We start from the raw sequence: 15,041 nt of genomic DNA, 5'->3' as shown, positions 1-15,041 counted from the left end.
AACTCTATTGAATCTATTTCAAGGCTTTACAATCACAAAACATCTGTTCCTATACAGATGTATTACTCCAAAACAAAACCGTTTGTTTTTATGTCAAATGAACATCTCGTCAAATGGCAAATTCTTGAAAATTTGAAGCTTGGTAGTCCCTACACCCATCCAAAAGGAGTGGCATCCTATTAAAAAAAAAATTAATTTCAGGAAGTTATCTTTGCTCTGTAAAAAAAAAACACAAATTAAAATTGTGTCTATCTGTAAGAGAATTAAGTGGTATACACAGGTGTCCCCCTGCTTTACGAATGTTCACTTTATGCCACATCGTGTTTACAAAAGACCTACATTAGTAAACACAAAGTGCACTGCAAATGCTCTGGTCAACTCAAGACGTACAAAAAAAACTGGATGAACTCAGCAGGTTGGGCAGCATTCGTTGAAAGAAGCAGTCAACGTTTCAGGTCGAAACCCTTTGTCAGGACTAAAAAAGGAGGGGGTAGAAGACAGAGTAGAAATAAATAAATAAAATAAAAGGAGACAGAGTAGAAATACTACTGCCATGATGAGGCCAAACTTCAGTTGGAGGAACAACATCTCAGACACCGTCTGGGTAGTCTCCAGCCCCTTGGTATGGACATCGAATTCCCCAACTTCAGGTAATTCCCTCCCTCTCCCTTCTTCATCCCACCTTCACTCTGTCTCCTCTTCTAGCTGCCTATCATCTCTCATGACTCTGCCTTCTTCTACTACCCATAGTGCTTTCCCCTTAGATTCCTTCTTCACCTCTCCTGCCTATCCCCTCCCCTACCCCTTGATCTTTCCTCTGATTGGTTTTCCATCCTCCCCCCACCTTCTTTAGTCCTGACAAAGGGTTTCGACCCGAAACGTTGATTGCTTCTTTCAACAGATGCTGCCCGACCTGCTGAGTTCATCCAGCTTTTTTGTACGTCTTAACCTACATTAGTAACCTGTTTTCCCATTACAAAGAGGATTTTCACTTTTACAAAACTTTTTCCCCATATAAATTAATAGTTCTTCACTTTACGCCATTTTGGCTTAAGAAAGGTTTCATAGGAACGCTCAACCTTTGTAAAGTGGAGGACACCTGTATCTAAAATACTGTAGTGGCCCAAACGCCCCCTGGGAACAATGAATAAGCATCAGAGTTGACATTAACAGAAGAGCATAAAACTTTGATCATAGTATCCCAAGGGAAAATTTCACATAAACAATCCCTAATGTAAAAAGTTAATCAAATGGAATATCTATTCAGTACTACAACACCACAAATACATTCACTGCCTCGTAGTGATATCCATCTGTCAACTCCAAATTAGGAACTGTAATGCTCTTTGCTAATAATTTTATATTATCCTTGACCAGATATTTTCCAACAGAAGTCAGCACATCTTTAGCTGTTGGTAATGGCAGTTTGCTATCCATTTCCAGTTTATTTTACCATTTATATTTTCTTAAGGCTTGTCAGTTTTAACCTTCATCTCCAGTTCTAACTTGACAGCTCAAGTGAAAAAGCAGAGACTACAGACAATTCAATTCCAGCAACAGACATCTTCTCTGCCATTTCTTCTATTATCTCAAAGATGCTACCCTTCTGACAGATGGTTAGAGAACAGTGTCAGTGGAAAGTTAGAAGCAATTGGTCCTTTCAAATGGATCTTATGCTTGTAAGGGAGATCAATAAGAAATAGAAATATATTGTAACAAAAATCGGTCTCCTCTTTATCCAGATTCTTCCAATGGATGTCCTTAACCTTTCTAATTGTCAACCTCCCCATTTTGGGATTTTTTAATTTCCTGGTCCTAAATACTTCCTTTGCCATACAGTATCAACAACCGCCAAGTCTGGTGGCTGTTAGCAAGGAGCTAACGAGCCACATCTATAAAGACGCCCAGTAAAAAGGGGATTTAATTTGCATGTTTCTTATTTCATAATTTTTCACCTGAAAATCCATCTCAAGATCTCAAATCATCTTTATTTTTATTATCCTTCAACCCTCTACACCCACCTGTATAAAATCTGTTACATCTCAAAATATTTCTGCCTTCATTTTAAAGGTTATCAACTTAAAAGTACAAAAGCTTTTATAATTACTCAGATAATGCCAAATCCTACTGAAAACTAACAGCAATTTGTTTTTATTTTAGCCCATATTAATTTGCTTTTGTAAAAGCAGAGTGGAATACACTATGATATATCCTTGCCTTTATATGAAAACATTACATGTTCCAAACATGCCCAACAGAATTCAGATAGATCCTGAATATTTTGTTGACATTCGGTTGAATGTTTCTAATGTAGTGGGTGGCAATTAGCTTTACTACACCACCACCATCTCCAATCATTGCATCTAATTTGCATGTCAGGTCATTACTTTCATTAAACAGTTCCTTAGGATTGAGAAACTTGTAACCATTCAATTTCTGTGGATTCGGAGGTGACTACTGAAGCCAACGTAGGACCCACAGATTAATGTTAGTTTCATGTGCTGTCCTCGTCCCTATGTTTATGCTGACTTTTATGTGCTGAACCTGAAAGGCAGCAGGCTACAGGAATTGCTGATGCTGCAACCATCCAGGTAATTGGATGGTGATCCATCTGGCTGCTGACATGCATGTGCCTTGTGAAGGCCTTTCCATCATTTACATGTCAGGAGATAAATAACTTACCACAGAATACACAGCCTCTGATATGATATAACCCTATGGTATTTATGTGGTGGTCTATTTGAGTTTGTCTATTTAGTCTATTTGAGAGCCCCAGGATATTAATGTTTGAGGACTCAGCCATGGCAATCCCATTGAGTATCTATGCTCGTTCTTGCTGGAGGTGGTTAATATTTAGCATTTTTGAGGCATAAATATTAAAAGTCCATGCATGAATGTTTTTTTAGGTCTTGCTGCATCAAGAACAGACTGCTGTGTTAATGAGTTGTAAATAAATTGACCATTGTACAATCATCAGTGAACATCCCCACTTCTACCCGTATGACATAGTAAGAAAGCAGCTCTTTGGCCAGTGGGTGGGGTATGCTGACAAGGATCCTGTTAATGATTTTCCCCAAGTCATACAAGAGGAAGACCACCTCTGTGGTTACCAAAACTGAATTTATCTTTTTTCTTGAAGATGGTGGAACCTAATGGAAAGCATTTTTGGGGATAGGATTTACTATGTAAGCACTTAGAGAAGAATAGTCTAATTAAGGACAGTCAGCCATGACTTTATGCAGGCAGGTCATGTCTGACCAATGAGTTTTTCAAGGTGGTGATGAAGGTGATTGATGAAGGTACAGCAATGGATGTTGTATACAGAATTTTAGCAAGATGTTCAACAAGGTCCCTTTGGTTAAACAAAAATAGGATCCATAAGATCCATAATGACTTAGTTGACTGGAAACAAATTTGGCATGCCCAAAGAGAAGAGGATAGTGGTGAATAGGTCATATTCTAGATGGAAGTCTGGAATTAATAGGGTTTCACAGGGACCAGAACTAGGTTGTTTGTATAAAAATGATATGGATTAAACTATGCTGGAATAGGTGAAAAAGTCTGCAGATCACACAATGATTGATGGTGCTGTGTCTTACATAGAAGATTACCAGCAGAATGTAGATCAGTTGCAGATATGGGCAGGTAATTGGTAGATGAAGTTTAATCCAGGCCAAGTGAGAGGCATTTCACTTTGGGATCCAACATAAAGGAGAAGTACATAGATAATGGGAGTCTCTTAATAGCATTGAGGAACAGATGGATCTTTGATAAAAGAATGTGGCTCCCTAAAAGTGACAAACTGACAGGTTGGTAAAGAAGGCACTTGTCTTCATTTGTCGAGGCTCTGAGTTCGAGAGCCAGGAAGTTATATTACAGTTTTAGGGTCCATTTTGAGTACTAAATTCAACTCTGGTCACCTCTACAGGAAGGATGTGAAAGAGAGTGCAGAGGCGGTTAACCAGGATGCTACCTGGTTTGGAAGACGAGCTATAAGGATAAGCTGAACAAGTTAAAATCGTTTCCTCTGGAGCAGTGGAAGCTGAGGCAAAATTTGCTAGACATTTATAAAATTACACAAGACAAAGTTGGCAGCCAGCACCTCTTTCCCAGATTGAAACGTCTAGCACCAGAGTGTATGTACTTAAGATGAAAAGGGGAAAAGTACAAAGGAAATGTGCAAGACAATGTTTTCTTTTGAGTGGAAAGCGCTGTCCAGAGCGATGGTAGAGGCAAATTGCACAGGAGCATTTAAGAGACCATTCAGTTCTTGAACCAACTGGCAAAACCCTAATCACTGATTAGTAGCACTACAGTATAGTTTGATCACTTTGCACTAAAATGTTCCTTTGTTCTAATGGTATTCACACTTACAAAAACTGTATATAATTCATGTTTTTAAACTTGTGAATGCTGCTTTTATGATGCTATGTGCCTGTAACACTGCTGCAAATAAGTTTTTCATTGCACCAATGCATACGTGTTCAGTATTCATAAATATGACAACAAACTTGACTTGACTCGAGACTCTTAGGCACATGAATATGTAGAGGAGGACATGATATGGTCGACACACAAGGAAGGAGGATTATATTAATTAGGAGTCATTGGGTTAATTAGTTCAACACACCATGAGTTGAAGGGCATGTCCTGGGCTATATTCTTCTCTGTGGTCCTTTACAGGGCCGGATTAACCTAGTAGCAAAAGTAGCATATGCTACGGGCCCTGCATTTTTTAGGGCCACGCCCGCACTAAATGTTTACCAACTAAGCTGCAGTCTGGTGAAATAAGCATTCTCACCATTTTCTCATGACTGTTAGAGTGAGTCTTGGGTGGACGATTTACACTTTTACACCTGACCAGGTACATTTACACTTAAAGAAATGACTTCAGCCATCAGTCTTCTGTTCTTTAACTAAGTACTGTGAATTGAGTTCATAACAATGCATTTCCTAAAAGCTGTGAATGCATCTCTGGCGCCTCTGAGATAAGAATGCTAAATTTACAGGTAGTTGCAAAGACACTGTATCTATGCTTTTTGAATATGAATTGTCCTTTATGTTAGCACTGTTAAGAACCCTGTAACTGGGTGTCTTACCAGCAAAGATAGGAGTGTCCGTTGGAGTCTGGTGATACTATTGTCAACAGTATTTATTAGTAAAAATACACAAAAATAATATCAATGCAAATATACAGATAATTCACGTCATCAATACTAAACCTAAAAGTGCGGGTATAATAATAATCAATAAGAAATAAGCTCTATTGTTGTCTAGGGGATAATGAATTGTCAGATGGAAATATAAAATTCAGTTCAGTTCATGCCGGCTGCAGTTGTTGGTCGCAGTGTTTCAATTGGAGAGAGAGCGAGAGAGAACAGTAACAGCTATTGACTTGCCAATTTTCCTTTACAATCTTGATCCGTTGATGCGTTGTTGTTGTGGCCATTCACGTATGACCCCTCCGTCCTTTAGCTAGACCGTTCCGTGGTGGACTCGTCACCGAGGCAAGGGTGGACACATACACAAGCCCCCACCAATCTTGTAGCGTCTCTCCTGGTGCGCCTGAGGGGTGTTGCCCCAGACCCTACTTTTATCCCCACTCATGGGGTCTCAGGTGTCAATCAGGTTGGGATGATGCAACCCATCAAACCAGCCCACTCTGGTTGCCCCCTGAGGGGTTTCATCAAATAGAACAGTACTCAATAAACAATCTTTCTCCAAGAGACAATAGCAGTAATCAGTGGTTCCATTCCGCTTTTGTTAGAAGACATTCCTCTTTGTGTATCTCTGAGTTGTCTCTTTCTCATTAACTGACATGAGCTGTTCATCAATAACAACTGTCTTGGCAGCTTTCCTGTGTCTCTCTCATCTCCCTTGATAACAGCATCAGAATAGTAGCGATTTACGATTCTCCGGGGGGGGGGGGGGGGGGCATTGGCGATTCTGTACCCTTCTGCCCATCAGAGTAGTTCATCATTCGTAACAGCACATAACATACCAAATAATGTATTATGGATTTTAACTGCAAAGCCTGATTTGTTTCATCAATGACCTTCTGGGAAGCAGAATAATCGGCCTTGCTGGATTTTACATGCTGCATATCCGAGGATCTTGTGAATTGCTACCTTAATCCTGTAATCGCAGGAGTTAAGGGAGGATAATAATATCCGAATTGCCAGCGATGCTCACATCCCATGAACCCAGAGAAGAAAGCAGAAAACATTTTCAAAAGTTGAAATCAAAGTTATTTGCCCTGAGATAGAATATCTCAATCGATTACTCGTGAAAAAAAAGTTCGAATGAATGAGGTCCACTAATGACAGGATGTTTTGATAGACATGGATTGTGTGTGTTGTTTCTGTGCAGTTCGATGTCTCACGTCACAAATGAAAAAACTACAAATAGTTCCAGTGACAAGTCTGCATGACCCAGGTTAAATTGTCAATTGGTATTCATACACGACATGAGACTGAGGGGAACGAGATGGCATTCTAGTGACTGTCAGGAACATGAGCTGAAAATCTGAAAGGGAGTACTGATAGCTCAGGTTATCAGTAAACACCTCTGATTCCACTAATTGTTTCAAGGCATCAGATGATTTGCCAACAACCCCATTTGAAAGAGGCCTGCATACGCAATGATTCTAACGTGGAATGTGAGTTGGAACCAGAACATCATCTCCTATAGAAAACAGTGGTATGAATACATTTTCATTAGCACAGACTAAAATCGCATCAGCAGTTGCTCAGAGTGAGGAGATGTCACAGCCTCCATATAAGAAACCGAAAGGTACTTACCCAGGACACCGATAAATCTAATTACTGTGTAATAGATAATCTGTGCTTGTACCATTGTTAATCCCGGGCTGTTACAATTTAAAAGTCTGCTCCCAATTTTCTAATGTTCTACTTTTCATAAAAGACGGTGAGGGTAAACAAATTCAAACAAAGCGCAATTATCAAATTTCTTCTGCATCTACTGGGTAAAATACTTCAGGGATCAGATGTTCAGAGTCCATCGAGTTCATAAGAACATGAACTTCTGCGTGAAATAGACACTTCCAGTATCATCAACAAATTTACTCATGCTAAATCTAGAAAATCTAACTTTTAATTATAGTTTTGTTACTTCTAACATTTGAAATTGATACCTATATGTAAGTAATACTATTACTGAAGAGTCAGACATTTGTCATATTATCTGGCTGTATAGCAAATGAAAAAATTGAATTACTTTACTATGCAAGTAAATAATTTAAGTTTTAATACTATTGTTTTTTTTAAATTTAGAGCCCCTTTATAACATATGCTACAGGCCCTGCACTAGCTTAATCCGGCCCTGGTCCTTTAGCATGTCATCTTTACAGATGTGGGAAAAAGGTTGTGAATGTCACCACTGTGTTTTAAAACTTCAGCAAGGTTACCACCAGTTCCAAAAACCTTCTCATTTTTCAGCTGCCATATGGCATATTTGACTCCTCGTTAATCAAGAGCAGCATTAAAGCTGGATCAGATAATTTGCTGTAACATCAAGAAAAGGTTGAACAGTCACAGCTGTAGACATATTGAAGTGTTCCTCCCCATGGCCGTAGGTTACCTACTTATCCTTGACAAATTTATCTCTTTCCTCAACTTTCAGCAAGGTCTTTGTTTAGATGTATCGAGCTGTACACAACCTTGATGGTGCTGAGGAACCTGCACATTTTATGGCTCTCAGTAAATTGCTGTATTTCTACCTCTAATGTTTAGGTCACCAGTTTTCTTTTTGATTTTGACATTCATGTGCCCATTTCTTTTCCCTTTCAGTGGACTGAAATTCCGATGCAAGAACACGTTGCGTATGTGTCATTAACTCACTCCTAGTCATTCTTATCAAGCCAATCCTTGTCTTTTGTTGGAGAAGTCAAGTTTCTCATTTGGTTGCCAATTATAGTGGGCTTGAGGGCAATTTGGATGATATGGACTTTGTTTTCAGTTGACTGAAGAGGTGGTCAGGTTGTCTGGTTTGTGAAAAGAGCCATTATTGCTGTGAAACCCCTTGCTGATTTGCTTACATCAATGCTTGTATTTTGATTGGAACTAAGCCACTGGAGCCAATTGTGTATTGGGAAATGGACATTCTAATAGACACAAGTACTTGTCCTGGAATGGAGATAAGGATATTCTTGAAGCTCCACTTGGAAGATGAAATAATTTGCCAGTACCTGGAAGGAGAGAGGGGTGCTGCCTATAGGTCTGGTTTTGTCTCTAACAACACAATGATAAAGTGTGCTTCAAGTATTTTACAAGATGGATTCCATTGGAATTACCTTTCTCTACTCCCTCTTTGCCAATCATGCCCTTCCAGGAGCAAGCATTAAATTTAAAATCATTAAGTTATCTTTATAATAGAATCAACTCTGAAATTGTATCTATGGAAAAATCACCAACTCATGTGCTAGAATATAGATAGACATATTATTCTTAAATTAACCAACTGATACTGATTATTGATTATTTTGTAGATGGTTCTGGAAACAAATTGATGGACATCAGATTTCTAAAGACTCCCAGAAAACTCACCAGAGCTTCAGGAGAATCTTTCATCCTATTTGTAATATCAGCATCTACAAGGAAACAGTGAAGAAATTAAATATTTTGAAATCACATTATTTCAACCTAAATATCAAATCACAGAATAACAATGTAAATATTAAAATGCAAATTACTATAGATTGTATTCATATCTTAGTTTCATCAGGTTTCTTCATTCTAAATATGAAGTTCTTAATATGTTATTTTATGTTTTAAATATAAGATTGTTATTGTTTTAACCAAAGCTTTGATCTTCAATATATACCCTTGCCTTAGAACCTTTAATGCTAACTATATTAATTCTGTACACCTGATTTTTAACAACATCTGAAAATTAATTTTTAATTTTCTCACACTGATTTTAATGGCAGGTTACAGAAAACATCAGATTACATCTCCCCAAATGCTTATAAATCCTGCCTCTCAGGATCTCTCCAACAACTTGAACACCACTGAAGTCACTCACCGGTCTCTAATTTCCTGGGTTATCTCTACTCGCTTTCTTGAACAAGGGAAAAACATTTGCAACCTTCCAATCCTCCGGTACTTCTCCCGTCCCTATTGATGATGCAAAGATCATCACAAGAAGCTCAGCAATCTCCTCCCTCGCTTCCCACAGTAGCCTGGGGTGTATCTCATCCAGTCCCGGTAACTTATCTAACTTGATGCTTTTCAAAAGCTCCTGCTCATCCTCTTTCTTAATGTCTATATGCTCAAGCGTTTCAGTCCACTGCAAGTCATCCCCACAATTGCCAAGGTCTCTTTCCTTGGTGAATACTGAAGCAAAGTATTCATTAAGTACCTCCTCTGGCTCCATGCACACATTCCCACTATCACACTTCTCACACGGCTCATCTTCATGCTCTTCACATACTTGTAGAAACTTGGGATTTTCCTTAATCCCACTCACCAAGGCCTTCTCATGGCCTCTTCTGGCTCTCCTAATTCCATTCTTAAGCTTCTTCCTAGCAACCTTGTAATTTTCTAGAGCTCTAACACTACTAGTTTCTTGAGCCTTTCATAAGCTTTTCTAAACAAGATTTTCTACATACTTTGTACACCATGGCTCTTTAACTCTACCATCCTTTCCCTGCCTCAATGGAACATACCATTGCAAAACTCCTTGCAAATGTTACCTAAACATTAGCCACATTTTAGCAGAACATTTCCCTGAGAACATCTGCTCCCAAGTTCCTGCCCAACAGCATATTTCCCCCTACCCTACTTAAATGTTTTCCCAAATTGTCTGCTCCTATCCATCTCCAGCACTATGGTGAGGGAGATAAGAGTTGCAGTCACCACCTCCAAAATGCTCTTCCACTGAGAGATCTGACACCTGATCAGGTACATTTCCCAATACCAGATCAAGTACAGCCTCTCCTCTAGTTGGTTTATCTACATATTGTATCAGAAAACCTTCCTGAACACACCTAACAAATTCCACCCCATCTAAACCTCTTGCGCTAGAGATGCCAATATTAGGAAAATTAAAATCCCCCATCAAACAACCCGATCATTATTGCACTGTTCCAGAATCTGCCTCCCTATCTGCTCCTCAATATCCCTGTTACTATTGGGGGGGGGGTCTATTAAAAAAAATACCCAGTAGTTATTGCCCCTTTCCTGTTTCTGACTTCCACCCACACTCAGTAGACAATCCCTCCATGACTTCCTTTTCTGAGGCCGCGACACTATCGCTAATTAGCAATGCCACACCCCCACCCCTTTTGCCTCCCTCTCCGTTCTTTTTGAAAGATCTGAATCCTGGTACACTCAGCAGCCATGCTCCTGAAACATCCAAGTCTCTGTAATGGCCACAACATCACAGTTCCACATATTGATCCATGCTCTAAGTTCATCTGCCTTGGTTATCATACTCCTTGCATTAAAATAGACACATCTCAAACATCTCTTTGCTCTAACATCTGCCTATCCTTCCTCAAAAACTCCCTACAAGCTATCTTTTTATGTGCTCCAACTTCCCCGTCCTCTGCCTCTTCACTTTGATTCCCATCCTCCTGCAAACCTAGTTTAAACCCTCCTCAGTAAACCTCCCTGCCAGGATATTGGTTCCCTCTCAGATTCAAGTGCAACCCGTCCTTTTTGTACAGGTCACAGCTACCCCAGAGGAGGTCTCAATGATCCAAAAATCTGAATCCCTGCCGCCTGCTCCAATCCTTCAGCCACGCATTTACCCTCCACCTCTTTCTATTGCTATACTCACTATCACATGGCACAGGCAACAATCCCAAGATTATTACCTTCGAGGTCCCGCTTCTGAGATTCTTTCCTAACTCTCTGTAGTCTGCTTTCAGGACCTCCACTTTTTTTCTACCTACGTCATTGGTATCAGTATGTACTACAACCTCTGGCTGCTCACCCTCCCATTTCAGGACATTGTGGACACTCTCAGAAACATCACAAGACCTGGCAGCTGGAGGGAAAACTACCATCCTTGTTTTTTTTGCGCGTCCACAGAATCACCTTCCTGTCCCCAGAACTATAGTCTCCTATTACCGCTGCTCTCATCTTCCATTCCCTACCCTTCTGAGCCACAGGGCCAGACTCAGTACCACAGGACACTGTTGCTTCCCCCAGGTAGGTCGACCCCCAACTGCAAATCAAAATGGAGTACTTATTGTTAAGTGAGACAGCCAAAGGGGTGCTCTCCTCTACCTGACACACCTCCTTCCCTTTCCTGATGCTCACTCACTTAACTATCTCCTTTGGTGCCAGAGTGACTACCTGCCTGTACCTCCTCACTCTCCCTAACAAGCTAAAGGTCATCATCCCTAACTCGGTCTCTAAGGAGCTGCAGCTCGAAGCATTTGTCACAAATGTGGCCATCAGGGAGGCTGGAAGTCTCTCAGACATCCCACATTTGACACCCAGAACAGAAAACTGGCCTCACAGTCATACCCACTATTCTAATGCGCCAAGCTCCACGAAACACTCTTTTTTTTAAACTTTTCTCCCTGACCTGTGCAAAGCTCTCTCTCCCAATCAATTGGTCCGCCACTGATCGAATCAATTGTTTCACCTTTGAATAATATGTACATATCTGTAGACATTGTGAAGTATGATTTATAAATTTGAACTCATGGAAACATCAACATGGGAGTAATATGTTAGATAACATAATCTAAATTTGATAATTATTTTTCTGCTCCTTTGCAATGTGGGAGTATTGAATGTCAGTATTGGAACATGAGATAATTCAGTAGTATCTATAATTAATTGCTATTTCAATTGAAATGAATATATGATGCATTTTCTCATGCATTGCAGCCAAATTTCTTCCCTATCAACCCCACATCTAACAAGGACTCTATTTTGTATTCAGTCTAATGTCCAAATACAATGAGAAATCTTGCTGACAGGAATTATAAAAAGACTATTACATTTGTTTAATTTCAGAGCATTATTTACAGTTATAGAGAATCAAGTCAATACAAAGAAGACAACAGAACTTCTGTTAATTCATATTGTATATAATCAAGCTGACATTTTACTGTTTCTTCTAAAATGTCCTGTCCTATACTCTAGTAAATATTCTCAAACAGGGGAACAATAGAAAGTTAAGGTATTTATAAAACATAAGTTTTTAAAAGAATTGGTCATAACCAGTAAAAAAAAACACATTGAAAGCTCACTCCAAAATACCCTAAATCCCTTGCCAAAATAGGATGCATAAGATCCACAGAAAAAATTCTGAAACTAACTATAGGTTAACCACCAAAAGTTAGGTTAAAGATGACCTCCATGATTTTAAAGCTACAATCATAATACAATCATCATATATATTTCCCGCCTTGAAAATTAGCTCCCAGATACTACATCTACAAATGTATTGTATATATGCATATAACATCAAATATGTTGATACAGACCCACAGTGCTTTTGTGGCTAGTGTTCAGCAATCGGATCCTCAAGTTTTCATTCTCATGAAGCATTTTGTAAATGACTCTGAAAACTTCATTCTTCTTGCCAGACTATATAAATAAATATTTAATATGTTTATATTTGAATTCAAATCTAAAAGGATTTAAGTCTACAAGATTGGCAGAGCCTGTATACATAGTTCAATAAATTCAAAGTACAGTAAAATTTCGTTAATCAGGTACATTTAGGATTTTGGCAGCACTAGACTCTGCAGATGACTGGATGATATTCAATTAATACTCCAACATACTTTTGTTAGATGTTAGACAGTAGAGTATTTTCTAGTGAACGTGGTAAGATTCAAGGTAACAGTACCACAATGAGTGTAAATTCATGAGCAGAAAAGGTTTGGCATCAGCCTGACTCATCAGGATGTCCAAATAGTCTCAAATAGTCAAATGGAGGATTATTGGAGTTTTACTGCATGCATACTAAAGGTTTTGAGGTTAAAATTATGGTGTGTATTTGTACGTATGTGCACATGACCAGGAGGAGAAAGTGGAAATAACACATGCCACACAAAATGCTTGACTCAGGACTAATATCTATTCTTTTGCATTACGTGTCACTTAGACCTTCCAAATTTATGTTCCAAATTACCATTAAGTTTACTTTTACAATTACTGGTCATTCACAATTCCTTTCTTGGATTAAAAAATATGCAAAGTCAGTGCTTCCACTACTCTTCGAGGAAAAGTGTTCCAAAGATTCATAACCATAGAACCATAAAACATTACAGCACAGAAACAGGCCTTTTGGCCCTCCTTGGCTGTGCCGAACCATTTTTTTGCCTAGTCCCAGTGACCTGCACCTGGTCCATATCCCTCCATACACCTTTCATCTATGTACCTGTCCCAAGTTTCTCTTAAATGTTAAGAGTGAGCCCACATTTACAACTTCATCTGGCAGCTTATTCCACACTCCCACCACTCTCTGTGTGAAGAAGCCCCCCCCCTCCCCCACCAATGTTCCCTTTAAACTTCTCCCACTTCACCCTTAACCCATGTCCTCAGGTTTTTTTCTCCCCTAGCCTCAGTGGAAAAAGCCTGCTTGCATTCACTCTACCTATACCTATCATAATTTTAGATACCTCCATCAAGTCTCCTCTCTTTCTTCTACGCTCGAGGGAATAAAGTCCTAACCTATTCAACTTTTCTCTGTAACTCAGTTTCTCAAGTTCCGGCAACATCCTTGTAAACCTTCTCTGTACTCTTTCAACCTTATTAATATCCTTCCTGTAATTCAGTGACCAAAACTGTACACAATACTCCAAATTCGGCCTCACCAATGCCTTATACAACCTCACCATAACATTCCAACTCTTATACTCAATACTTTGATTTATAAAGTCCAATGTACCAAAAGATCTCTTTACTACCCTATCTACCTGTGACGCCACTTTTAGGGAATTTTGTATCTATATTCCTAGATCCCTCTGTTCTACTGCACTCCTCAGTACCACTTACCTTGTATGTTCTACCTTGGTTTGTCCTTCCAAAGTGCAATACCTCACACTTGTCTGTATTAAACTCTATCTGCCATTTTTCAGCCCATTTTTTCCAGCTGGTCCAGATCCCTCTGCAAGCTTTGAAAACCTTCCTCACTGTCCACTATACCTCCAATCGTTGTATCATCAGCAAATTTGCTGATCCAATTTACCACATTATCAGACAGACCATTGATATAGATGACAAATAACAATGGACCCAGCACTGATCCCTGTGGCACACCACTAGGCACAGGCCTCCACTCAGAGAAGCAATCCTCAACTACCAGTCTCTGACTTCTCCCATTGAGCCAATGTCTAATCCAATTTACTACCTCACCATACATACCTAGCGACTCAATCTTCCTAACTAACCTCCCATGTGGGGCTTTATCAAAGGCCTTACTGTCCATGTAGACAACATCCACTGCCTTCTCTTCATCCACTTTCCTGGTAACCTCCTCGAAAAACTCTAATAGATTTGTAGATAATAGACAACTCAATGAAAACAAAATTGTGACTCAACTATATCTTAAATGAATGACCCATTAATTGTAAAACATCACCCCCAATTCTAAATTCTCCTTCAAAATTAAACACATTCTTCACATCCACCCTATCATGACCCATCAGCATTTCACGTTTCATTTAAATCCCCTTTCATGCTTCAAAATTCCAATGACAGCAGGCTTGACATGACCAACCCTCTACTCATTAGACAATCCTTCCAAACTTTTCAGTCTTCTAATACTAGAAGCTCCAGGTTATAAAGAAAATGCTCCTATTTACAGCATAGTGCACCAGTTCAAACAGCCGCAAAGTTTCTATAATTCTTGTAAATTTTGTGGGAGAGAAATGTAAACTCTATTCCATAATAAATGCTTCTTTTTTTTCTTTCAAACAAAATCTTATAATAAACAAGTTATAATTTCTATTTTACATATTTTAATAAGTTCAGAATGAACATAGAGAGTAAATCTAAAAAAGTTATTTAATTGTAGAATGAAGGATGCGGAGTCTGTCAATGTTCCATTGT

This window comes from Hypanus sabinus, chromosome 15 (genome assembly GCF_030144855.1).
Source record: "Hypanus sabinus isolate sHypSab1 chromosome 15, sHypSab1.hap1, whole genome shotgun sequence".
NCBI classification, from domain to species: domain Eukaryota; kingdom Metazoa; phylum Chordata; class Chondrichthyes; order Myliobatiformes; family Dasyatidae; genus Hypanus; species Hypanus sabinus.
Note: the sequence above shows the minus strand (reverse complement) of the source record.